The following is a 25,757-nucleotide window of genomic DNA, read 5'->3' on the forward strand; positions in this document are numbered from 1 at the left end:
AAATAATTATCATGGGATCAGGAAGATCCACAACTGTGTTGTTTCATCTTCAGTTATTAATACAGTCAGGCACTGAGAAGTTGTGAAGGAAATTCAAAACAACCTCCCCAAGTTTTGCCAAGATTACTCAGTGGAATCACTTGTTGCCAGATGCTGATGCTGAATGAGGGAGAACAGCAGTCACTACTGGGGGGATTAGTTTTCTGAAAGTACTCCAAGTCAATTATCAGTCCAGTTGTTGTAGAGTTCTATTAATGCTCTGTGGACTACTCTACAGTTTGAATGACAAGCAAGCAGGTAGAAACTTTGAGGAAAGTGTTTCTCACCTATCCTGTTAGCTCTGGGAATGCATACAGCATCTTTTATTTGGGAGTTTAATGTAGCTGTGAAAAGGGGATTATAGTATAGATTGTAAGATTGGAGTGAAAGATCTGGTCTGCATTTCCCAAGCAGTAGCTCCTGGAAGAGATGTGCAGCTTGTGGCTAGGAACAGGGCCATGTTTCTAGCCATGACTGCATAGGAGGCGCTGCAGTGAGCTCAAAAAGACATCAGCCAGATGTGAGCATTCAGAAGACATTAAGAGCACTGTGCTCATGGCAGTGGTTTCCAAACCATAGCAGAACCATTACAGCTATTCTGTTATTTTTTGTTTGTTTTGAGGTGGTGGTGGTGGGGGGGGGATTTTCTTTTTTCTTTAGAACAGAGGAATACTTGATGAGTGTTTGGGTGTTGTTTTGAATGTGTTGTGCTCTTAGTTTTTATGCAGTCTTGGGATTAATAATAAGCCAGGTGCTGCTTATATTTCAAGGATAATGTATCCAACCCAAGATTCCAGGGAATCTAAAACCAGACTCTTCCTTTTCTTCAAGCCATTCTCTTTGGCAGTAGCATGAGCTGAAAGGTTTACATGAATTAAAGATTCATGGTGGAGTATGAAGTCAGGCCATTAAAGTTATCTTACTGCTGATCAGACCCCCTTGAGCAGTTCGTTAATAAAGAAGTGAAAATCCAGCACTATACTGCCTAAATATATTAAATTGCTTCAATGGTAGGTGCTGCTGGGAGGAATCTAGCATCCTTTCTGGAGTCTGGTTTATTGATTATCGTATGACCCAGTTGGCAGCAAGCTGTCTTGTGAGGCACAGGACAATAATATCCTTCACAGCTACTTTGCTTAGTAATTGAAATACACTGCCAGCATTGTTTGGGACAGATATGTATTGGATAACCTATTGCTGCCAAGTTGCATGATAAAAAGAACTTTTTGGTTTTTCCATCATAAAACTTTCCTGCATTGTTCATCAGCAAGCTGAGCCTGAGGAACTCTGCTTCTGGTAAGATTTAAGGGAGAGTTTCTAGTCAAGGTGTCAATAGGTGTGTCCTGTTGCTCACTAACAAATCTGCTTATTTTGAAGTTTTCCATGCCATACTAGAAATCTAGGCATTTGCTCAAAATTCAGCATACTTTCAGAAAATTCAGATTGCAGTGTCAAATTTATTAAAAAGTTATTTTCATAAATCCAGAAAAAATTAACCAAATGATGCCAGTAGGTACCCTCTTAGATAATCTTAATTTCTAACTCTGGTCTCTGCTGCATGATGACCTATCTGCAGGAAATGAGCACTTCTTCATCAATCTCAAAATGGCTAAAAGCGCTCTCTTTAGCAAAACCAGGAATCTGGCAGGCCCCAAGTGCAAACTAGTCTCTTTGTAGAGAATTACCTGCAGGCTCTCTGATATGCTGGTTCTTCCTCTGCAAAGTTAATGTAGGCACCTGGTGTGGTTAGTCTGATCATCTTTCCTCTGAATTTCTCTGTTGTCTGAACTCTGCCTGAAAAGTAGATTGGCACATGTTCTCTTATTTTTCAAATTAGTCATGCCAGCTATGCATAAAAGAGCTGGAGCAAAAGCATTCCGTATCTGTTGTTAAGTGTTTTATTTTCCAGATGAAAAACTGAATACTTGCAGTTTATGTGTCATTATATGCTTGTCATTCCTAATTACTTTCTGGCATGTTCTTGGGTGTTTTGTAGACAGGAAAATATATTTGATCTTTTTTAAATGTACAGCTGAAATGCCTCCATAACTAGGCTTAAAATATATTCTGAGTTCTGTGAGGTGGAATACTATTGTGAGAAATAAATGTGTGGCCATATTAACTTGTTCCTTTCCAAAGGAGTAACTTGCTTCGTCTCTTATTATCAGTAACCACTTTGTCCTGAAGGAATGAGACTGTTACACTCATTAAGGTGGAAATTAGTCATCAAGCATATTTGGTTATTTTCAGAGCATTTAAGTGTGTGATTTTTTTCCCCTGTGGGTATTCTATACACTGCAGCATGTTTTATCAAAGGAAAATGTAGTGTTTGCATACCAGGTTTTATACACACAAATTCATAAATGCACATGTACACAGAAGCAGATTTATAGTTCTGACCCTTGAGATATGCTACCAGTGAGCTACAATAACACTCCTGAAGCTCGTGGTAAATAGAAACCGTATCAGTGAAAAACAGAGTTTCTCAGCTGGCATTCCTTTTGCTTCATGGGATTTTATTCTCTCTTGACTGTCAATTGACAACTTCACTACCCTGATAATTTGCTGGAGTATAAGCAGCCTATTATTTCTCAAAAGAGCTGGAGTTCCTGAATCTGAAGTTAAATCTTCAGAGTCACCATGCTTAAGAGTGACACAGCTTTGTGGAGTATATGTCAATATACAGTCTACCTAGGATAGATTCAAATGTGAAATACATCCGAAGGCTGTGGCCAGAAATTAAATGCAAATATATTATACATAAGATTCATTCATTCGGGAGACTTTTTTTTCTCTGCCACAGGGGCTGTAATGTATGCTGTGGTTTAGAGTGCCTGAGCTGCTTCCCTGGTTGTGAGCAGTTTCATGCTTGGATCAAGCTGAGCCAAGAGTCTTCTCACTCAGAGAAAGGGGGTTGCGTCCTCTCTCTCACACGGGTTCCTAGTTCTCACTCTTTGCCAGTGTCAGCACAAATCATTGTGCAAATATCAGGTGAAGCAATTTGTATTTGAATCAACAAACTCATCTATAACTGAGTAAAAAGACAACAGCAACAAAGACTACTTTTATCCAAATCATTAAGATGATACAACTTGTCCTGCAACTGCCTGGTAGCAGGAGAGGTTGGGAGCCCAAGGCAGTGGGCTGCCTTGTCATCAGGAAGGGCTAGTCAGCTCCTTTTGGCAGCAGCCTGCAGCCAGGTTGGTTTTGGTCAGGCACAAAGCTGCTTTTCAACAGCCTCACATACCAGATGCTGCCAGCTTTATTGCAGAGCTGGGGCTAGAGGCAGCCTTGGGGCAGCTGGAGCCCCATGCACCAGGCAAAGGGGGGGCATTGGGATCTGCTCTCAGTCACCTGCAAGGTGGCCCAAGTTCATGTGACCCAAAGGCTCACGCATCCAGGGACAAGGAATTTGAGAGCTCTACAGCCAGGGCACTGCAATCAAAGACAAATCTTAGTTAAGCAGGGATGGGCAGGATTTAGCTGTAGCAGCAGATGGGAAATGTGACCTAATGGTGGCTGGTCTGTCTGGGTGATATTGTAAGTTTGTTAATTTTTCTATCGTTAATTTTTCATAGAATCATAGAATGCTTTGGGATGGAAGGGACCTTTAAAGGCCATCTAGTCCATCTCCCCTGCAATTGGCAGGGACATCTACAACTAGATCAGGTTGCTCAGAGCCCCATCCAGCCTGTCCTTGAATGTTTCCAAGGATGGGGCATCTACCACCTCTCTGGGCAACCTGTTCCAGTGTTTCACTACCCTCATTGCAAAAAATTTCTTCCTTATATCTAGTCTGAATCTACCCTCTTTTAGTTTAAAATCATTACCCCTTGTCCTATCGCTACAGGCGCTGCTAAAAAGTCTGTCCCCATCTTTTCTCTAAGCCCCCTTTAAGTATTGAAAGGCTGCAATAAGGTCTCCCTGGAGCCTTCTCTTCTCCAGGCTGAACAACCCCAACTCTCTCAGCCTTTCCTCATAGGAGAGGTGTTCCATCCCTCTGATTATTTTTGTGGCCCTCCTCTGGACCCTCTCCAACAGGTCCACATCCTTCCTGTGCTGGGGTCTCCAGAGCTGGACACAGTACTCTAGATGGGGTCTCACCAGAGCAGAGTAGAGGGGCAGAATCACCTCCCTCGACCTGCTGGCCACGCTTCTTTTGATGCAGCCCAGGATACGGTTGGCTTTCTGGGCTGCAAGAGCACATTGCCGGCTCATGTCCAGTTTTTCATCCACTGGTACCCCCAAGTCCTTCTCCTCAGGGCTGCACTCAATCCCTTCATCCCCCAGCCTGTATCCATGTTTGGGATTGCCCCAACCCAGGTGCAGGACCTTGCACTTAGCCTTGTTGAACCTCATGAGGTTCACACAGGCCCATTTCACAGAATCATAGAATTGTTAAGGTTGGAAAAGACCCTTAAGATCATCGAGTCCAACCGTTAACCTATCACTGCCAAGTCCACCACTAAACCATGTCCTCGAGCACCATGTCTACCCTTCTTTTAAATACCTCCAGGGACGGAGACTCAACCACTTCCCTGGGCAGCCTGTTCCAATGCCTGACTACCCTTTCAGTGAAGAAGTTTTTCCTAATATCCAACCTAAACTTCCCCTGGCACAGCTTGAGGCCGTTTCCTTTCGTCCTATCACTTGTTACTAGGGAGAAGAGGCCGACCCCCACCTCGCTACAACCTCCTTTCAGGTAGTTGTAGAGAGCAATAAGGTCTCCCCTCAGCCTCCTCTTCTCCAAACTAAACAACCCCAGCTCCCTCAGACGCTCCTCATAAGACTTGTGCTCTAGACCCTTCACCAGCTTCGTTGCCCTTCTTTGGACACGCTCCAGCACCTTGATGTCCTCCTTGGAGTGAGGGGCCCAAAACCGAACACAGTACTCGAGGTGCGGCCTCACCAATGCCGAGTACAGGGGCACTATCACCTCCCTGGTCCTGCTGGCCACACTATTCCTGATACAAGCCAGGATGCCATTGGCCCTCTTGGCCACCTGGGCACACTGCTGGCTCATGTTCAGGCGGCTGTCAACCAACACCCCCAGGACCGTTTCCTCCAAGCAGCTCGCCAGCCACTCCTCCCCTAACCTGTAGCATTGCATGGGGTTGTTGTGACCCAAGTGCAGGACCCGGCACTTAGCCTTGTTGAACCTCATACAGTTGGCCCCGGCCCAATGATCCAGCCTGTCCAGGTCCCTCTGTAGGGCCTTCCTACCCTCCAGCAGATCAACACTTCCACGCAACTTGGTGTCATCTGCAAACTTCCTGAGGGTGCACTCAATCCCCTCATCCAGATCATCAATGAAGATGTTGAACAGGACCGGCCCCAGTACTGAGCCCTGGGGAACACCACTTGTGACTGGCCGCCAACTGGATTTGACTCCATTCACCACCACCCTCTGGGCTCGGCCGTCCAGCCAGTTTTTAACCCAGTGGAGAGTGCACTTATCCAAGCCGTGTGCAGCCAGCTTCTCTAGGAGAATGCTGTGGGAGACAGTGTCAAAGGCCTTACTAAAGTCCAAGTAGACAACATCCACAGCCTTCCCCTCATCCACTAAGTGGGTCACCTTGTCATAGAAGGAGACCAGGTTAGTCAAGCAGGACCTCCCTTTCATAAACCCATGCTGGCTGAGCCTGATCCCCCGATTGTCCTGCACGTGCTGCGTAATGGCACTCAAGATGATCTGCTCCATGACCTTCCCCGGCACCGAGGTCAGGCTGACAGGCCTGTAGTTCCCCAGATCCTCCTTCTGACCCTTCTTGTAGAGGGCCGTCACATTTGCTAGCTTCCAGTCGTCTGGGACCTCTCCGGTTGACCAGGACTGCTGATAAATGATGGAGAGTGGCTTGGCCAGCTCCTCCACCAGCTCCCTCAGTATCCTCGGGTGGATCCCATCTGGCCCCATGGACTTGTGGGCATTCAGGTGGAGGAGCAGGTCAGTGACTGCCACCTCTTTGACAACCGGGGCTTCACTCTGCATCCTATCTCCATCTCCCAGCTCAGGGGCCTGAAAACCCTGAGGATGACCAGTCTGACTATTAAAGACTGAGGCAAAGAAGGCATTAAGTACCTCAGCCTTCTCCTCATCCTTCGTGGCAGTGTTTCCCTCCGCATCCAACAAAGGATGGAGATTCTCCCTGGCCCTCCTTTTGTCGACGATATATTTGTAAAAACATTTTTTGTTATCTTTAACTGCAGTGGCCAGTTTAAGTTCTAGCTGGGCCTTTGCCTTTCTAATCTTTTCCCTGCATGACCTCACAACATCCTTGTAGTCCTCTTGAGTCACTTGCCCCTTCTTCCAAAGGTGGTAGGCTTTCCTATTTTTTCTTGATTTCCAGCCAAAGCTCTGTTCAGCCAGGCTGGTATTCTCCCCTGCCTGCTCGTCTTTCGGCACATGGGGACGGTCTGCTCCCGTGCCTTTAAGACTTCCGTCTTGAATAACATCCAGCCTTCCTGGACTCCTTTGCCCTTCAGGACTGCCTCCCAAGGGACTCTGTTAACCAGGCTCCTAAACAAGCCAAAGTCTGCCCTTCTAAAGTTCAGGGTAGCGGTTTTGCTGACCCCCTTCCTTACTTCTCCAAGAATCAAAAACTCTTATCATTTCATGGTCACTGAGCCCAAGACAGCCTCCGACCACCACATCACCCACCAGGCCTTCTCTGTTCGTAAACAGCAGGTCCAGCGGGGCACCTCCCCTGGTTGGCTTGCTTACCAGCTGCGTCAGGAAGTTATCTCCCACACACGGAACCTCCTAGACTGCTTCCTCTCTGCTGTGTTGTATTTCCAGCAGATATCTGGTAAGTTGAAGTCTCCCATGAGAACAAGGGCTAGAGATTGTGAGACTTCAGCCAACTGCTTGTAGAATACTTCATCTGTTTCCTCGTCCTGGTTGGGTGGTCTGTAACAGACTCCCACCAGGATATCTGCCTGATTAGCCTTCCCCCTGATCTTTACCCATAAGCACTCAACCTTATCATTACTGTTGTTGAGTTCTAGACAGTCAAAACGCTCTCTAACGTACAAGGCTACCCCACCACCTCTCCTTCCTTGCCTGTCCCTTCTGAAGAGCTTGTAGCCGTCCATTGCAGCACTCCAGTCGTGTGAGTCATCCCACCGTGTTTCCGTGATGGCGACCACATCATAGTTTTCCTGCTGCGCAGTGGCTTCCAGCTCCTCCTGCTTATTGCCCATGCTGCGTGCATTGGTGCAAATGCACTTCAGTTGGGCTATAGATCTCTTCTCCAACACAGGCATGCCACCCCTAGACTCATCCCTAGCAAGCCTGGTTTTATCCCCTTCCCCCTTCACATTTTTTGAGCTTGTCTAGGTCCCTCTGGATGGCATCCCATCCCTCAGGTGTGTAAACCGCACCACTCAGCTTGGTGTCATCTGCAAACTTGCTGAGGGTGCACTCAATCCCGCTGTCTATGTCATTGATGAAGATATTAAACAGCACTGGCCCCAGTACGGACCCTGGAGGGACACCACTCGTCACTGATCTCCATCTGGACGTTAAGCCATTGACCACTATTCTCTGGATGCGACCAGCCAGCCAATTCCTTATCCACTGAACAGTCCGCCCATCAAATCCATATCCTTCCAATTTAGAGAGGAGGATATTGTGGGGGACCGTGTCAAAGGCCTTACAGAAGTCCAGATAAACAACATGCATAGCTCTTCCCTCGTCCACTGATGTAGTCACTCCATCATAGAAGGCCACTAGGTTGGTCAGGCAAGATTTGCCCTTGGTGAAGCCGTGCTGGCTGTCTCGAATTTTTCTGTTGTTTGTTAATGTTTCTGTTAATTTTTCTATTTTGAAGTTACTGAAGAGTATTCACATGATGTGACATTAAGTATCTGCATTAAATACCTGAATTATTTGCCTTCTCTAAGGACTCTACTGACTGTGATAAACCTAAGACCTTAATTCAGCCACCTCAGTTTAGTGCCTGCTCTTCAGTGGTATGTGCAGAATTTCCCTGGTATGCACTGTCTGCTATGATAAACAGGTGCCTCAGGTGACAGTAACTTATTACTAATACAGTGTCATAGCCATAGTTTGCAGTTCAGTCAGCTATGCTAAACAAACATGAAGATACCTGCCCTGGAGAATTGGCAGGCTGCATTCAGGAATGGCAAGATAATTTACAGTTCCGAACAAAACAAATACAGTCGCATGTGGCTGTGCTGCATGCTGATTACTTGTGCTTTTAATAAGTTGGGGTTTTTTTGGCCATATGCCTGCTGAAATCTGACGCTCCCTGGTATTAATTGCCTCTTTATGCCTTGCTAAAATAGCTGTAGGAAAATATTTTTCTGAAATCTCAGGTTTTAAGGGAATTTTGAATATAGCTTGATGAGATATGACAATGAAGGAATCCTTGAATATTTAATTTAGAGTTAAGATAATTAGTCTCTTCTGTGCAATGAAGTATATAAGTTTTTCATTATAAGCTTGCCTCTGACACTGGATGAAATACAGTAGTAATTTTTCTGTAAAAACAAAGTTTTCAAGAAACCAAGCCAGTTTATAATTTTGGGTTGAATTAGACTAATAGTTTCATCTCTTATGAGTTATATAGTCCCAGCTACTTTTAAATGCTGGGCTGGATAAACACATTTTAAAAAAAAAAAAAATCAAATTTTCAGTCTGAAGCATGATTTTAATGAGTTGAAAACAGCTAAACAAAAGTAATTTAAAATAAATTCAAATAATAAGTTCAAATATTTTCAAGTGTATTGAAATAAATGAAAATACATTTTATTTTGTATTGCATAAAATGTTATGGATTAACTAGAAATAAAAATTTCAGTTCTCTGTTAAAATTATATATCAGTACGAATGGAACCAACTGAATTTTTTTTTCATCACACCAAAAGGATCTGTTATTGAACTGGTTTTTGCTGTTAGGCTAACTGCTGTCAGTTTTCTTTTATAGAGAAGCCAGTGTTTTTATGATGTTCATGAAGATAGTAAAATGCCTTTAAACAGATACAATTTTACTAAATGAATATTTACTGATGCCAGGTATTGATTGTGCAAGATAATAATCTCGGATAAGGATTATGATAGACATAATGCTGATGATAACGTGGTAGACACTGAGTGGACACACCTCCCTGTCCTTGAAGAGTTTGCAGCACGGATAGGAAAGCTGTCACCCCTCACGTGGATGGGACAGCAGAGCCCCAGAGCACTGCTGAGTGAGCTCCACAGGGTCTGCAGAGGTTCTGCAGCGCTGCAGGGTCCATTTGGTTTTCTTAATTACTTAGTTGGAAAGTTATTAAAAAAAAAAAAACCTTCTTCACCACAGTTGGTGCTGTGTTAGCATGGCAGCCATGGAGAACCACCAACCATTGCTTTCCCTGCAAAAGTCTCTCCAGGCTGCGAGGCTTTGTGCTTCCCTTCCTCCCTCCTGCTCCCCCTATATGTCTTATGTCTCTTCTGTAAGCCAGATGCCGCTCTTTAAACCTTTCTCAGTTGGTCAGGTTTTCTGAACTTCATATCTTTATTGCTCTCTTCTGCGCATTCTTTGGTTTGTCAACAACCTTGTAAAGGAGAAGCAGCCCAAAAGGGAACATGGTGTTCAGTAGCACCTGGAAGTGGGGCAACTAATCTCCTGTCCTGCATGTGCTGTTCCCGTTAATGTGTTACAGAATTCCTGGTGCCTTTTGAGATGATGACATCGTGTTGTTAGCTCACATTCAGTTTGTGGCTTACTCCAAACTTGTCTTCTGTTACAGGGCTGCTTTCCCCCCCCCCCCCCCCCCCCCCCAGTGGCAGAATATGACACTCTGACATTTAATCTTATAATAAAGCAATGAGAAAACTGTCATGAGTCATGGTAATTCCCTTGATATAATCACTTATACCCCTGTGATTTAGCAGGTATTACTCTTTTTTTGTTTTGTTTAAACATTGCCCAAAATAAACATGTGTTAGAAGAAGCTTCAGACTGAAAAATACTTTAGTGAAATACATAAAATCCATCTTTATTTCCAGGTTAGGGGTGGGCGTAACAGGTTTTACTGTGGATCTGGATGGGTCCCATAGCTGTGTTAGCGTGACATTGGTGCCCTGCTGCTGGCATTGTCCTATGTCAGAGCAAACACTCAAAGTCCTGTTTGGTTTGTGGTCAGTAAAGATCCCAGCGCTGCTTTTTTTTCATGGATTAAGGTGATAACTGTGGTGGCCAAACTAAGTTTCTGACAATATAGTTTCCCCTTTAGCCTTAACTGCTACTTATAAAACTTTGCAAATAAAACTCCTAAACTGGCAGGCTAGTTTTCTTCAGCTAGAGGGTAAGCCTTTCTAAGAGCTTTTGTTCTCCCTGAGGTTTATTGCAAAATGAAAATGTTCTCTTTGTCTCTCGCATCAACTCAGGTTTGTAAACTTTGTTAACCAAAGAAATATTGAGTTCATATTCCAAAATACTTGGAATCTAGTTGTTGACTTTTGGGTACACAGGGCCGTTGCTCTCACTCAGCACAGTTTTGCCCTTAAACTTCCAGATGATCCCTGTACACATTTTCTTGTTTATTCCCTTTTCTGTCAGAGGGCTCTTTCCTGGAAAATAGAACGTGAGCAAAGTTTCTAAATTGTGCTGAGGGCGATCGTTCTCTTTTGCTGTAAGAGCACTTGATGGGACGGGTTGTGGAGATTTTGCACGTTACTGATTTTTTAGCACTGCAGATGGGAATATTTGAATTATCAGAGACGATGAATGGATGGAGTGCATACCTAGAGAGGGAGATTGGTAGGTAGGATGTGGGGTTCAGCTGGGAGTTTCTGCCTGTAGGGTAAGTGGGAAGGGGTGGTAGCTGGGAGGGGCTGCAGCAGGCAATACTTTCCAGTAATGATCATCTGACCTTCACCCACTCTCCTTGGCACAGCTCACCCCCCTGTCTTCTAGCCCGTCTCCTTCCCTTGGACATCACAGCTTCTTCCTTCCTCTAAAGTTGACCTTGGCTGCACATGTGCCGAAAGGTGAGTTCCCATTGAACAGCCTGCTTCTTTGTCTTGGCTGGATTCCCAATCCAGATGCTGGATTATTTTATCTTTTAATTATTTTTTGGGGGGGGTTGGGGGGGATGGGAGGGACAGAAGGCAGTGCCAGATTATAAGGACTGGTTTACAGAGACTTTGAAGGTGGAGCTGTTCAGTATTGAGGAATAATGTTTTCTTTGTACAATATTAATCACTTTGCATTCCATTTTCACTGTAACAGCTCAGATAAAATTGCTCCACACTATGGGCTACTTAGATGAGTACTGTATATTCAAGTGAACTTTTTAACCTGGTAAATGAATCATACAGAAAAAGTTAATGCTATTTATATTTAATTAAACATTTGCAAACTAGGCAGGAGGGAAGAGTGTACGCAAAAGCAATGTTACCCTTTATGTTCAAGCTAATCAAGGGAAACCTGGTGTCTTTTTGAGAGATGATGAGTATGAGCTTCTGCTACAGTCAGTTTATTGTAATAAAGGGGTTGATTTTTAAAAAGGACACTGTCCACTTGAATATTGTGAAATTCAGTAATGTTAAAAAAATGCCTGATTGGGAGTATAGCCTCCCTTTTCTGATTGGTCCCGCTTATTTCTTGATAATGTTATCTTCAGAGGGTTTGGGGAGGGGGCTGGAAAGAGATGAATGCATATGGTAAGGTTCATTCTGTCTGTTTTACTCCCTGTATGCCTCCATATCTATTTAGCACCTTGCTAGAGATTTGATCTTACACATGATGCTATAAAATGCCTGAAAGCATTTCATTTTTAAAGAAGTGCAGTATGCCTTTGTCTTGCTTTTAATGAAACTTTATAGCCTTCCTTGTTGCCTACAGAATTTTGCAAATGTGAATCCTAAAGGCTGAGGCCCCTGAAGAAATAAGAAAGCTCATTTTTTAAGCACAGTTTTAAGCCAACCTCATGAATGTTGAATGCCTGTGGTAAGCTTGGCAAATCAAGTAATGTCTTAATACAGTCCCATTCACTGTCTTTGGTGTATGAATGCCTCAGCTACTTAAAACAAAGAGTAGAAATAGTATCTTTCTCTACATCTTCTTTCTCAACCTGTGAGCAAACTGATTTACAGATATACACATTGTTGTCCTGGTTTCAGCTGGGATAGAGTTAATTTTATTCCTAGTAGCTGGTATAGTGCTGTGGTTTGGATTTAGGATGAGAACAATGTTGATAACACACTGATGTTTTAGTTGTTGCTAAGTAGTGCTTACACTAAGTCAAGGACTTTTCTGAGGCTTCTCATACTGCCCTGCCAGCGAGGAGGCTGGAGGTGCACAAGAAGCTGGGAGGGGGCACAGCCAGGACAGCTGACCCAAACTGGCCAAAAGGATATTCTGTACCATATGACATCATGATGAGCAAAAACTGGGGAGGTTGTCTGGGGGGGTGCAGCTGCTGCTCAGGAACTGGCTGGGCATCGGTCAGTGGGTGGTGAGCAATTGCATTGTGCGTCACTTGTTTTGTATATTCTTTTATCATTATTATTATTTTCCCTTCCTTTTCTGTCCTGTTAAATTGTCTTTATCTCAGCCCATGAGTTTTACCTTTTTTCTGATTCTCTCCCCCATCCCACTGGGGGGGAGTGAGCGAACAGCTGTGTGGTGTTTAGCTGCCTGCTGGGTTAAAACATGACAGTTGTGTATTAGTTGCTCTCTCTATGTGGATGCTACTTAGGTCACGATCCTGCAGTGAGATTTCTAAGCATAAGGCACTGCTAAAATCACTGATGCAGGATGAGAAGGCATGCATCTCTCTGAAGAGGGCTCGTTTCATGTCTGGGCAGTGCTGAGGGAGAGCAACAAGGCATGTTTTAGCATGGAAATGCTGGACAGACTGTTTCAAGTGCAGGGAAGGGACAGGAAGTTCTTAGTAGTATAACTACTGTGTAGGACTGAGTCATACTTGTTTATATATAAAAATTAGTTTTCTTGTTAAAATAAGCAGCAGTTGTATTTGCTTGCTGGAATTTTCTCAGTTAAATTTTTATTTCAGGAGAAAGACTTTACCCAAAGCTTACCAAAGTACAGAAATTTCAGAGCATTTCAGAGTTTAGCTGCTTTTAAAAGTGAAGAAATCATCTTGCTCTCTGTTCTTTCTATTGTTTCTTTAAGCAACAATTAAACTATTCAACCCTCAAGGTCACTTATCATTGGGAGAGATATGAACACCGAGCTGGAAAACAGTTTTGCCCTTTGCGATTTCTAGGTGCCTTCCTGGTGATAAATGGTCTCTATTAAAAAGAGAGACAATTATGTTTAATTGATTGCAGTGGAGATTTTTTGCCTTTTTAATTGTAGTACCTGTTTTCTGCCTTAAAGAGACTGATATATTCATTTACATGTTTTTTCCATGTCTTAGTGCAAATGCTAACAACGTTCCAGAGCTGTCTCCTCTCATGGGGAAGGGGAAATGGTACCATTTATCTCCTCGTTGCCTATGGCTCATATTATTGCACCCAAACCCAAATCCTTCATGTCTTGATTACCCAAAATAGAGATTTGGGTTCTTAGTGTACAGAACGTCAACACTGGTAGCTAATAGGCTTCCTTTGTGGATTTGAGTTGAATGTAGCTACAGTGATATTTCTGTGTTTGTGTAACTTGCATGTTTTGTAGTGATCAAAATATCACAAGAGCAACCTTTTGAAAAGTACAGCTGACTTAATAAATGTGTTTCTGATGTTGGTATCTACTGGAAGAGGCATTTGGAGAAAGGAGGGGAAGGAGTGATTGAGAAAGAGAAAAATGACTCATCAGAAATATTTGTCCTCTCTTCTTTCCCATGTTTGGCTACTTCCATCGTAAACTGTGGAGTGATAGATGCCTGTCTGAATGGGATGTAAGATGGCTCTCAGAAGGTGAAATATTTTGCAGTTTTTAACCTCCTTCCTTCTTTTGCTACATTTAAAGTTGTCAGTTTTAAACATGCTAAAGTCTGACAAAGTTTAGTAACTGTGAAGGATGTTTGTCTAGTTTACACTAATTTTTCATTTATGGTATCCTGCCTTTTTTAAGGAAAAAAGAAGAAAAGTGAACAAATAGTGGTTTGTCTCATTTCTGAAATTGTTAACATGAATGTGTATATCCCATACGGGATGATGATGATGATGAACTCCCTTGAAATATTAGAGTTGCTCTCCATTAAGAAATGTGTGCACTGCAGTTAATGAAACAGCACTTAGCTTTGCTAATATTGCACTAGAGCAATACAGAGGTTTTTTAACATGAGTGGATTCCCAGAACTCTTGCTTTATAAATAAAGTCTGTTCCCAGTGAGTCCTAATTGATAATGACAGTTAATGTAATACCTGCTGGCTAGGCCTGGCCTTTACTAAGAGTTCTTTGAAACTTATTTATTGATTGCTGCAATCAATTTGGTTGTGGGGTTTGGGGGGTTTTTTTGTTTGTTTTGGTTTGGTTGGGGGGTTTTTTTGATGGGGTGAGTGAGATTAAAGTCTCAAAAACCTTTTCTGCCTTTTTGTTTGTAAAGCATTTGGTGGTTTTGATTTTACATGTGATTATGGCCCCAAGAATTACCATTATTAATATTAAATAAATGTAATTTTCTGTCCAGGTTGACCAAAGGCTGTCCAGAAGTAGAGACACAGAATTTGCCTAACTCTCTATATCATCAGTTCTAAACTAATTCTTGATTATTTACCTGTGCAGAAAATGGGGTTTAGTTACAAGGCTGAGATATCTCTTTCCACGTGAATAATAAGTTCATGCATTAGAGGGAGGCATTCCTCTCTGTTGTTCTCAGAGTCGTTAGTACTTTATATTTGCACGGTGCTGTACAGACACCAAGTAATGAACCCTTGTCCCATGGTACAAACCTTAGCCAGCTCTGCTGCTGTGTACAAAAGGGATGGGAGTTGTGCTTTGATCCCTCTTACCTTTAGTATTCCTTTAGAAGTCAAAGGTTTGGTTTGATTGCCATTATCAGAGAATGGATAATGTTAGACATAAATCATCCAGCAGTGACATTCATCTCATGTTTTTCTATTCCCTGTTTCTCTTTGCATACATTTCAGTAGTTAGATTCTTAGTGCTGAATTACTTAACTGTTGGAAAGTAAAAATATTTTAAAGGGATACCTCTTTTTATTTCCCTTTGTGTATTTTTACTTCAAAAATTATGTAGTTATGAATTTATACACCTTGCACTAGGCACTAAATGTATGGCACAGTTTTATCTAGCACTACATCAACAAGGGAGACATACACTATGGAAAAATAGAAAAAATAGCTATAAAATTTAGCAGGAGATTTTAGTTGGGGTAACTTAAACTTAAGTAACAGTTTTTAGTGAACTAGATTCCGATTTTTATGTCCCTTTAAGAAGGGGTCGTTTGTGCTGCCTTAGAGGCTGGTTTGTGCCCTTATTCATTCCGTGTATTCCAACTTTATTTTGGCAGGACAATTTTACTCTGAATATTTTGTTGCAAGTTTATCAGCTAGTTGGAATAATCTTTAAGTCCTGGATCTGAAATGGACACAGGATTAGAGTGGTTCAAAATTTATAGCTCAACATGCACTTTACAAGTGACTAATCCAACCAGTGGAGAGATTATGCAGTTGTAAATGTTCTAAGGGACAAGGAGTGCAATAAAATAATTCATCCTGCAGCACGTCCATTAAAAATTAAACATCAGTATAGTAGAGAAGTCTTGTCCTGGTGTATGTAGTCATAAAACAAACAGAACAAATTACACAACCCACTTTTATTTTACTATTGCTCTGTACAAATAATAACCATTATTAAGCATTTCTTTCCTAGCTGTTGTTACAGACTAATATATTAGTCCCAGCTTTTGGTGAGAAATGTGATTAATAAAAAATCCCCTCCTTTACAGAGAAGTACTTCAAACATAATAGAAAATGTTAAACATTTTGTAGCTCTTTTGAACATTCTATAGCATGATAAAGAGAACGATGAACTTAAGGATTTTATAGACTGTTAAAAGGCCTGTAACTTTTTTCTTTCTCAAAATTCTGAGTTCTGCAGATTCTGTTGTTCCCACCATGCCCTATTATGGACCTCCACAGTTTTGATCTGTGTTAATAGTTTCTGTTTATTAATGAGACTGCATCTCTGATGAAAATGGTTTGACAGCTAGTGTGATAGTTTTCAAAATTGATAAACTTGCATTTTTATCAAGATGATAAAAATTATTTTTGTCTCTTCCATACTGCCTTTCCCCATCACTTTACTAGGATCCCCTCTTGACAGCAACATGGAATTGTGCTAATGTTAAGCAGGGCCAGGCAGTACCATCTCTAGTCATGCACTCCCCTAGTGTAAACATGCACCCTGCCTAGCTAGGACTATTTTCAACAAGTGCTTTTGCTGAACACTAGCTCTTGGTTTTCAGCCTTTTATCCTTTCTGCATGGGAGCTTCATTGGATGATGTATTTTGGGGAGCTGCAGGGTTATTGGGAGTGAGGACCGGGAGAGGGAAGACACAGTCACAGTGTTCCTGCTGTCACTGCAGCCCCCTAAGAATGGTATTGCAGCATCCCTCTGAGATCGGTGTCTCCAGTGGGTAGAAATGGCTGCCTGGTGGCTTGGGCTGGGGAGCTAAGTATTGGTAACTTAAGCATGCCTGGAACTGTTCCTGATGCTAAGACCAGCTGGTACAGAATGTCCCACCTCTTTACTATCAAACTGGTTTTGCTCTTAAGTCATACTTAAGAATTGTTTTTAACTGTGGTACTTGACCCAAGCCAGTGGTCCAACAGGGATCATGGTAACAGTTTAGCTCTAGAGATAACCAAATTTCAGGGGAACTGGATAAATGCTCTTCCAGGGACAACGTGCCTGGGAGTGTTCCCATGCACTGTTTAGTTTAGTGTAGACCCAGTCAAGGTGGGGAGATGTGATACTAGTCCTTTTGTTCCTCCTTTGCCTTTCCATACGGAGATCAACATGGCTTCAGCAAGCCAGTGGTCAAGACTTGGCCTGTGATGTTTTGAGTGAGCAATCATTGTGAGTCCCAGTGATGGAGGAAGGAATATCTGGATGGATGCTAAGGCCAAATTGGCCAAGGATTTTGAACAGGAGAAAAGTCTTGACTCGGTGGAGATATAGTTTGAATAGCAGAGGACAGCATTTTAATTTCAAAGAAAATGTTCTGCTACATTTTGTGACTTTTGAGGATGCCTGGCTCAATTCTTAAAGAAAGTGAGTAACAGCAAGAAAGCCTGGAGACATGGGGAAAACTCTCGCTGTTGCTAATGTGCTGTGTGATAGGTGCTTTCTTGCAATGGCTCTGAGGTGGATTTGGGTACGGTTAGTCCCAATGCACACCACTTAATACTGAGGATTCCCCCCCCCCACAGATCTTTTCTGAATCATCACCTGTGATTTAATCTATGGGGCAGGGACCTGGAGACGTGTGGGGGTGGTAATGCTGATTTGTACTGCTGATGTCGCCCGATCAAGACTGTCAGAGAGTACACTGAAGAAATGAGGGTTTATAATTAGAAACTAGGTAATTGGAGTACACTTGCCTAATGTTCTTATTAATTCTGCATGCGGCCCTCTGATACAAAAATTCACAGATGCTTCTCCTCACAGTCCGAATCCCCCCAAGGGAGAAACGGAGTATTCAGAGAGTCCCTGAAATGAAACTCAATAGCAACGAAGTTACTATTAAGCAGGTATCCTTTATTGCAGCGCTGGGCAGCACTGGGGATTCTCCACCATAAGTGCTCCCCCGATTTGGTAGACTTTCAGAGATTATATACTATAAAATCCTACATATTCACAGGATTTCCGAGAAATCATTTGCATAAACATGAGATTCCCTGGAACTTATTAACATATGCAAATGTCCGATCCGCATGCGCAGTCGTCTCCCGTGGTGGTCTTCAGGTGGTCTTTGGAGGTCTTCAGATGAAGGCTCGTAGTCTTCTTCACTGTGTTCGCTGATTGACCTTTGCTTCTGCGCAAACTCAGTCCTAGGATCACGTAAACGGTGTCCTTCAAGGCTGCTGTTGTCATTCTATTGTGACTTCCCATCTTCCGTGCATTTGTTCTCCCAGGGCCGAGTTGTCTGGGATGGGATTATCCCGGAGCCCCCTTATCTTACAACCGTTCTAACTACTCCCTAAATCACAAAGGCCTTTCTTTTGTTTAGTTAAGTGACTAAGATATTTAAATATCCTCCTTGCCCCTAGGCTTTTCAGGAGGCATTTTGATGCAGTGGCTTTGTCTATCTTGGCTTTAACCCTTTCACCTCCTTTTTATTCAAATTTCTTTTATTGTTTTTCAAAGGTTTGCTCTAAGAACTTTTCCCACATGAAACCTGGATCTAGCTGTCCCTGCTATTTTTTTTTTTGCTAAATTTAAAAAATCAGATTGACTACCTTGCCCTTTCATTTTACAAATTTTGAAGTTAAGCAAATTAAATAGGAACATCTACAGATTTCCAGTGACATAGAATCACTGGCTTAATAAAGAACTACTGCCACCTTGGCAATACTATATAAATTAAATAAGGTGGGATGTAATTTGGAGTAGGTAGACAGAGACATTAAAACCAAGTGCATAAAGCAGTTTTTTAAATGAATACTCTTAAATTAATACCCTTTTCTTTCATATATTCACTCAGCATCGGGACAGTCAAAAAGTGTCCAGCTGCAGTTGTCAGAGGCAAAATGGGAATGAACTATTCTAACCCATTTTGCTTCTTGTTTTTCTTGTAATGGAGAAAACATTGTCTCATTTTGACTTAGTGTGGGGTTTGCCTTAGACCATATGCAAATAGTAGCTAAATTTTAGTTTATATTGGGGTTCTACACAATTTATTTTTTTTAACTCCATGGAATTAGCTATTAATATCCTGGAAGTGCAATGAATACAGTTCATTTACTTGAAAATTCATACTTTTTTTTTTTTAATAGATTTAGTGAAAGATGATGAAAAGCTTGTAAAGACAGCGCTTGAGGCTTTTGGGAGGATAGGTACAGTTGCCTAATTCTTGTTGCAACTTGTTTGCAAGTACAAAGCATGTAGAAGCAGTGCAGTTGACAATAAGTGTATGATGTACAGTGTGACAACAGTAGAAACCAGAAAGCCTTGATGTCTGTAACTTTAAATCAGTGAAACCTAATGTTAAGTGATATAAGGAGTGCAGCCGCCTCCTCCAGCTGAGAGAGAGAGAGAGAGAGAGAGAGAGAGAGAGAGAGAGAGAGAGAGAGAGAGAGAGAGAGATCTTTTAGCTCCCTCCCAAATTCCTTTCCCAAGGCACAAGTAGTTAGTAGTTTTGCTAATTGGAAAATTACATCAGCGACCAGTCAGACCAGGAGGAGTGATACCAGGACTGTCCCCCAGGCAGTAGGTGTGGGGGGGAATAAAGACGCTTCACAGACCGCGGGGGATGGGGCCGAGGCAAGGCCGCCCTGTCTCCACAGGGCTCCCTCCCTCACCCTCACTCCAGGTACTGTCCGGTCCTGGGTCCTAGCGACCGTCGCTCTGCATTGTGGTTTTAGCACCCAGGCTGTTTGAGACATCTCGTTGTTTTGCACTAGCAGTTCTCTACAGCCACACACACGCACACACATATGCATGGACACACACAGGACACTAACACGGCTGGTTACGCAGATTGCCACAGACAAGGCGCTGCCTTCAACAGCACCTACGTCCAGGACTCACATAAAACCTAAACATAGACAGCCAAGTCCCCTTCCTCCTCTTCAACTGGTAGAGATAGAAGTTCACTAGTGAAGGCGCGCACACACACGTATTCGTGGATCCCTTGAGTACCAGCACAGCCCCTCAGTCCACTCAGCACCCCTGCACAGATCCCAGGCCCCCTTACCCACTTCACAGGTCCCCTACTCACCGACTAGTCCGATTTGCTCAGTAGTAAACACGCGCACACACACTCGTCCCTCACGCACTCCACATTCGCAAGTCCCTCTGGGCATATCAGCACGGATCTCCTGCCCACCTGATACCCCGGCCCGGACCTGAGCGCCCACCCCCCCACCCCGCCGCTTGTCGGCTAGTCCAGCTTAAAGTTTGCTAGCGAATATACATGAACACCCCATGCATACCAGGATTAGAGAAGATAAAGACACTCACCCTCCCCCTGCCCTGCCCAAGCAGCTGGCACCAGGCACACAGGCTGTGACTTGTGGTCCCGCTCCAGCCGCTGGTGCAGAGCCCTTCATTCACCTCACTCATGCTGGTTCCCCCCCAGTTTGGGAACACACTGTTCCTGCCCTAGTGGCTGGAGGTTAAAGATCCCTGCTCACTCCAGTAGCTGACACCACAGACCAGGGATGCCTACGCTCCTGGTCTGACTTCAGTAGCTGGCACCCAGTCCATTCATGCCAGTCCCCCTAGTAGCTGGCTCTCCGGGCTCAAAGTCTGGAGGACCCTCCCTAGATCCAGAGTGCTATTGCCACTCCAACTACCGACGCTAGGACTCTCACTCACTCCAGTAGCTGGCACCACAGGCCGGGGGTGCCCACACCCCCAGTCTCACTCCAGTAGCTGGTACCAAATTCCACTCACACACATACAGGTCTCACCAGTAGCTGGCATTTAGTCCTTGCAGCGCACATACACATGGGATAGAGTGAGATTACACAGAGATAGTTAAGAAAAGATTTAATAAGAAGATATAAGATGGTAGGGCAGACTGTGGTGATCAGGTGCAGGGCTCAGCCAGACAAGTGTAATGACAGGCCCTGTTTTATACCCTTTTCTGTCTGTGTCGTCTCCCCCCTGCCCCTGGTTTTTGTTCCTCCCTGCTCCCCCTTTCCCCTGCACGTCCCCTCGTGGGTTTGTACAGCTCTACTGATTCCTCCCAGTCCGGGATTCCCCCTGGTTTGAAGTCTTATCGGTTGCAAAGTCCAGTTTGATCTTCCTGGAAGTGGAGCCTGTGGTTTCTTGATAGCCCATCAATTAGTGTGACTGGCAAGGTTTGTTTCTTGTCATTGTCTCCATGTTTGTTTTGTCAGGTTGTCAGGTCTGTGTCTGGGTATATTTTGGTTTTTAGCTTCCCCCTTTTCCCTTGGTTTCCCAATTGACAAGGTCCACGATCAGATAACCTTGCCAAAATAAACATATTCACACTCCCACATGCCCTCATTAATTAGTGTGACTGACCAGGTTTGGTTCTCATCACCGCCTCTCTTATTGTTTGTCGGGTTTGTGTCTCAGTATGTTCCTGTTTATGGCTTCCTCCTTTTCTTATTTTCCCTTGCAGCACTGAAAAAAAGTCCTTGACCAGATAGTCGTAAAGGAGCAGATGCTCTCCTTTCACATACCCTTACACCTAAAACGCTCAAATGCGGGGGCTTTCCACTTTAAATCTGAATTGGCAGCTGTTTTGTCTTTTTGAGACTTTTTTAACAGAAGTATAAAGCTCAAAATAAGACTCTTATTTTCCTGCCCTTCAGAATTTTGGTACTTAACTAATGGTTAACAATTGCTGTCTCAAAGCAAAGAGTTTATCTCATATTGTAACCAGCTGTCTAAAATTAGGATAAATAATGGAACTGAAGAGTCAGAGATGTTCTGTCATGTTTTAGAAGCTCTTTTGCCTATGTGAAGATCAAGATGTATTAGTGCAAATTAAAAAACGCTTGAGATATTTTATCTAATAAGTAAAGTTTCTATTTTGCATATGCTGCCATTATTTCAGTGTAAAATTTAACTAATTTTAGCATGTGGTTAAAGTGGCTTAAGGTACACGTGATCAAAGCTAACAGGAACCAAAGTAAAATATTTGGTAAAGAATTGTTATGATCCAAGTTGCTTTAGTGGCTCTGCAACTGCTTCTCAGTGGTGCTTCCACTTATTGTTTGGGCTTACTCCAACAAAGATGGTAGCATGAACTGCATAGTCTGGAGCACTCTGGAATTCAGAGCAAGCTGCTAAACTGAGCAGGATGGCTGCATCCTGCAGGTATTGTATTCCCAGGTAGCCAGTGCTTCTTGGTGTTTCCTCCCTGTCAGGCTTTGTTCCATTGGTAGACTGAGACTTGCCCGTTCCCATATATTTTCTTTTTTTAATTGTTGTTCAATGTTAGAATTTCCCTAATCGGGACAAGCAACTAGAGAATAGTAACATATGTGTGTATATCAGTCTATATATTTTTAGGGATGAACTCTATATATTTGTGGGATGAATTCTTCAAGCAAGTAGCCGTGTTACAATAGGAGCTTAACAGGCAGCACAGTATCCAGGAATCTCAGCGAGAGATGGATGCGTAGTATTGTGCACTGTCACAAGCTGAGGACAGCCCTGTCTTAAGTCTTTGCAAAGGGAAGGTAAGCTTGCTTCCAACTCTGAGCTGACAGACTCAACTAACTCACAAGACAAAGGAGACTGGACTCTCATCTCTGCTTGGGGCAGGAGGAGGAATCTTCCCCTTCCCTCCTGAAGTGCTCCTACATAACAGGTACAATACCCTGGGGCTGGAGAATGAAGAGAACATGAGTAATGGGCAAGACCCAGGAAAGGCCAACCAAGCAAAGTTGGTCCACCTGTATTAGAACTGGTGCCACCAGAAAAGTATGTAGGGTGTTTGTAATTGGAGAGTCCTTGCTGAGAGGCACTGAAGCGCCCATTTGTCACCCAGACAATGTCTCTAGAGAAGTTTGCTGCCTGCCGGGAGCTCACATCTGTGATGTCACGGAGAGGCTGCTGAGCCTGGTAAAGCCTGTGGACTATTGCCCGTTCCTACTATTCCAAGTAAGGTCAAATGATGCTGCAACGAGGTGACTCAGAAATATCAAAAGAGACCTTATGTCCCTCGGAACAATGTTAAAAGGGGATCAGGAGCACAGGTGGTGTTCTCCTCTATCCTCCCAGTTGGAGAAGGGGGTTCAAGAAAAAGGAGACGAATTGAACAGGTGAATGACTGGCTGCGTAGCTGGTGCCATGCTCGAGGTCTCGGCTTCTACAATCTTGGGCATACCTTCAAGAAACCGGGCCTGTTGACAGCTGACAGGGCTCAACTGACCAAGTGGGGCAAGAGTGTCCTGGGCAACAAGCTGGCTGGACTTATAAACAGAGCTTTAAACTAGATTTAGCGGGGGAAGGGGATGGAGTTCTAAGCACTAGAGAAGAGCCAGGGGCTGCTGAGGCATTAGGAAGCAACAGGGAAGCACCTGTGAATCGCCTCGAGGGAATTAGGGTGAGCTCCTCTAAAAAGGTGATGTGGCCAATAGCCCAGCTGAAGTGCCTCTATACCAATGCACACAGCATGGGAAACAAACAGGAGGATCTGGTAGCCGCTGCCCAGATGGAAAACTATGACCTGATTGCTATCACAGAAACTTGGTGGGATGAATCGCGCGATTGGAGTGCTGTGATTGACGGCTATAAACTATTCAGAAGGGACAGGCAAGGAAGGAGAGGTGAGGGAGTTGCCCTCTATGCCAAAAACGGGATTGATTGCACGGAGCTATCTGAAGAATAGCAATGTGCAAGCCGGGAGCTTATGGGTGAAAATTAGAGACCGAGCCAACAAAGGAAATTTTGTGGTTGGTGTCTACTACAGGCCACCCGGTCAAGAAGAGGAGGTTGATGAAGAGTTCTTTCTTCAACTGCAGGAAGCATCACACTCGCAGGCCCTGATCCTGATAGGGGACGTCAACCACCCAGACATCCGCTGGAAAAGCGGCACAGTGAACCGCAAGCAGTCCAGGAAACTACTGGAGTGCATTGAGGACAACTTCCTAGTACAGGTGATGGAGAGCCCGATCGGAGGAGAGGCACTGCTGGACCTGTTGCTCACTAATGCGGAAGAACTTATCGGACAGGTCAAGATTGGAGGTAGCCTGGGCTGCAGCGATCATGCCCTGGTAGAATTCTCAGTCGTGAGGGGTACAGGATGGGCAAAAAGTAGAGTCAGGACCCTAAACCTCAGAAGGGCAAACTTTCAGCTGTTTAGGGCGCTAGTGCATGGGATCCCTTGGGAAACTGCCCTCAGAGGCAAAGGAGTGAACGAGAGCTGGGAGATATTTAAAGACATTTTTCTTAGGGCTCAAGAGCTCTCAATCCTGACGTGCAAGAAGTCGGACAGGGGAGGCAGGAGCTGCCAGCTTGGCTAAGTCAAGACCTCTTAGCCAAACTAAAACACAAAACCAAAATGCATAGGCAGTGGAGGCAGGGATAGACATCCTGGGGAGATCATAGGGATATGGCCCAGGAGTGCAGGGAGGGGATCGGGAAAGCCAAGGCACAGCCGGAGCTGAACTTGGCTAGGGATGTAAAAAATAACAAGAAGGTTTTCTTCAAGGTACACAGGACAACAAAGGAAGATGAAAGAAACTGTACCACCCCACCCCACCCCTGATGAGCGAAACGGGAGACCTGGCTACAAGCGACATGGAGAAGGCTGAGATACTCAACAACTTTTTTGCCTCAGTCTTCACCAGCAAGTGCTCTAGCCACGCCACCCAACTCGCAGAATCCAAAGGCAGGGACTGGGAGAATAAAGTACTGCCCACCGTAAGAGAAGATCAGGTTCGAGACCATCTAAGGAACTTGAATGTGCCATGGGACCTGATGAGATGCATCCGAGGGTCCTGAGGGAACTGGCAGATGAAGTTGCTAAGCCACTCTCCATCATATTTGAAAAGTCGTGGCAGACTGGTGAAGTTCCCAGTGACTGGAGAAGGGGAAACATAACCCTCATTTTTAAAAAGGGGAAAAAGGAAGACCTGGGGAACTACAAGCCGGTCAGTCTCAGCTCTGTGCCCGGCAAGATCATGGAGCAGATCCTCCTGGAAACTATGCTAAGGCTCATGGAGAACAGAGAGGCGATTGGTGACAGCTGACATGGCTTCACTAAGGGCAAATTGTGCCTGACAAATTTGGTGGCCTTCTACAACGGGGTTACAGCATTGGTGGATAAGGGAAAGGCGACTGACGTCATCTACCTGGACTTGTGCAAAGCATTTGATACTGTCCTGCACAAGATCCTTGTCTCTAAATTAGAGAGACATGGATTTGAGAGGTGGACCACTCGGTGGATAAGGAATTGGCTGGATGGTTGCACTCAAAGAGTTGTGGTCAATGGCTCGATGTCCAGGTGGAGACCAGTGACAAGTGGTGTCCCTCAGGGGTCTGTATTGGGACCAGTATTATTTAACATCTTTGTCGGGGACATGGACAAGTTTGTGGATGACACCAAGCTGAGTGGTGTAGTTGATACCCTAGAGGGAAGGGATGCCATCCAGAGGGACCTTGACAGGCTGGAGAGGTGGGCCTGTGTGAACCTCATGAAATTCAGCAAGGCCAAGTGCAAGGTCCCGCACCTGGGTCAGGGCAATCACAAGCACAAATACAGGCTAGGCGGAGAATGGATTGAGAGCAGCCCTGCAGAGAAGGACTTGGGGGGTAGTGGTGGATGGAAAACTGAATATGAGCTGGCAATGTGCACTCGCAGCCCAGAAAGCCAACCGTATCCTGGGCTGCATCAAAAGAAGCGTGGCCAGCAGGTCGAGGGAGGTGATTCTGCCCCTCTACTCCGCTCTTGTGAGACCCCACCTGGAGTACTGCGTTCAGCTCTGGGGCCCCCAGCATAAGAAAGGCATGGACCTGCTTGAGCGGGTCCAGAGGAGGGCCACAAAGATGATCAGAGGGATGGAACACCTCTCCTATGAGGACAGGCTGAGAAAGTTGGGGTGTTCAGCCTGGAGAAGAGAAGGCTC

General features: G+C 44.2%; 1 protein-coding gene across 8 annotated transcripts in view; it reads left to right on the forward strand.

The window, feature by feature from the left end:
- Nucleotides 1-25,757, forward strand: part of LOC104009742 (growth hormone receptor) — a 159,749-nt gene that overhangs the window by 13,142 nt on the left and 120,850 nt on the right. For 4 of the 8 annotated variants that reach the window (XM_087760382.1, XM_087760381.1, XM_087760386.1 and 1 more), the window contains one exon: nt 10,942-11,035. The exons of the other annotated variants lie outside the window; for them this stretch is intronic. The gene's annotated coding sequence lies outside the window, so the exon portion shown is untranslated. The remainder of the gene's footprint in view (nt 1-10,941; nt 11,036-25,757) is intronic. 8 annotated transcript variants of the gene reach the window in all.

Source organism: Nipponia nippon, unplaced genomic scaffold (assembly GCF_047370975.1).
Source record: "Nipponia nippon isolate SJK-2023a ecotype South Korea unplaced genomic scaffold, ASM4737097v1 scaffold_22, whole genome shotgun sequence".
Lineage (NCBI taxonomy): Eukaryota > Metazoa > Chordata > Aves > Pelecaniformes > Threskiornithidae > Nipponia > Nipponia nippon.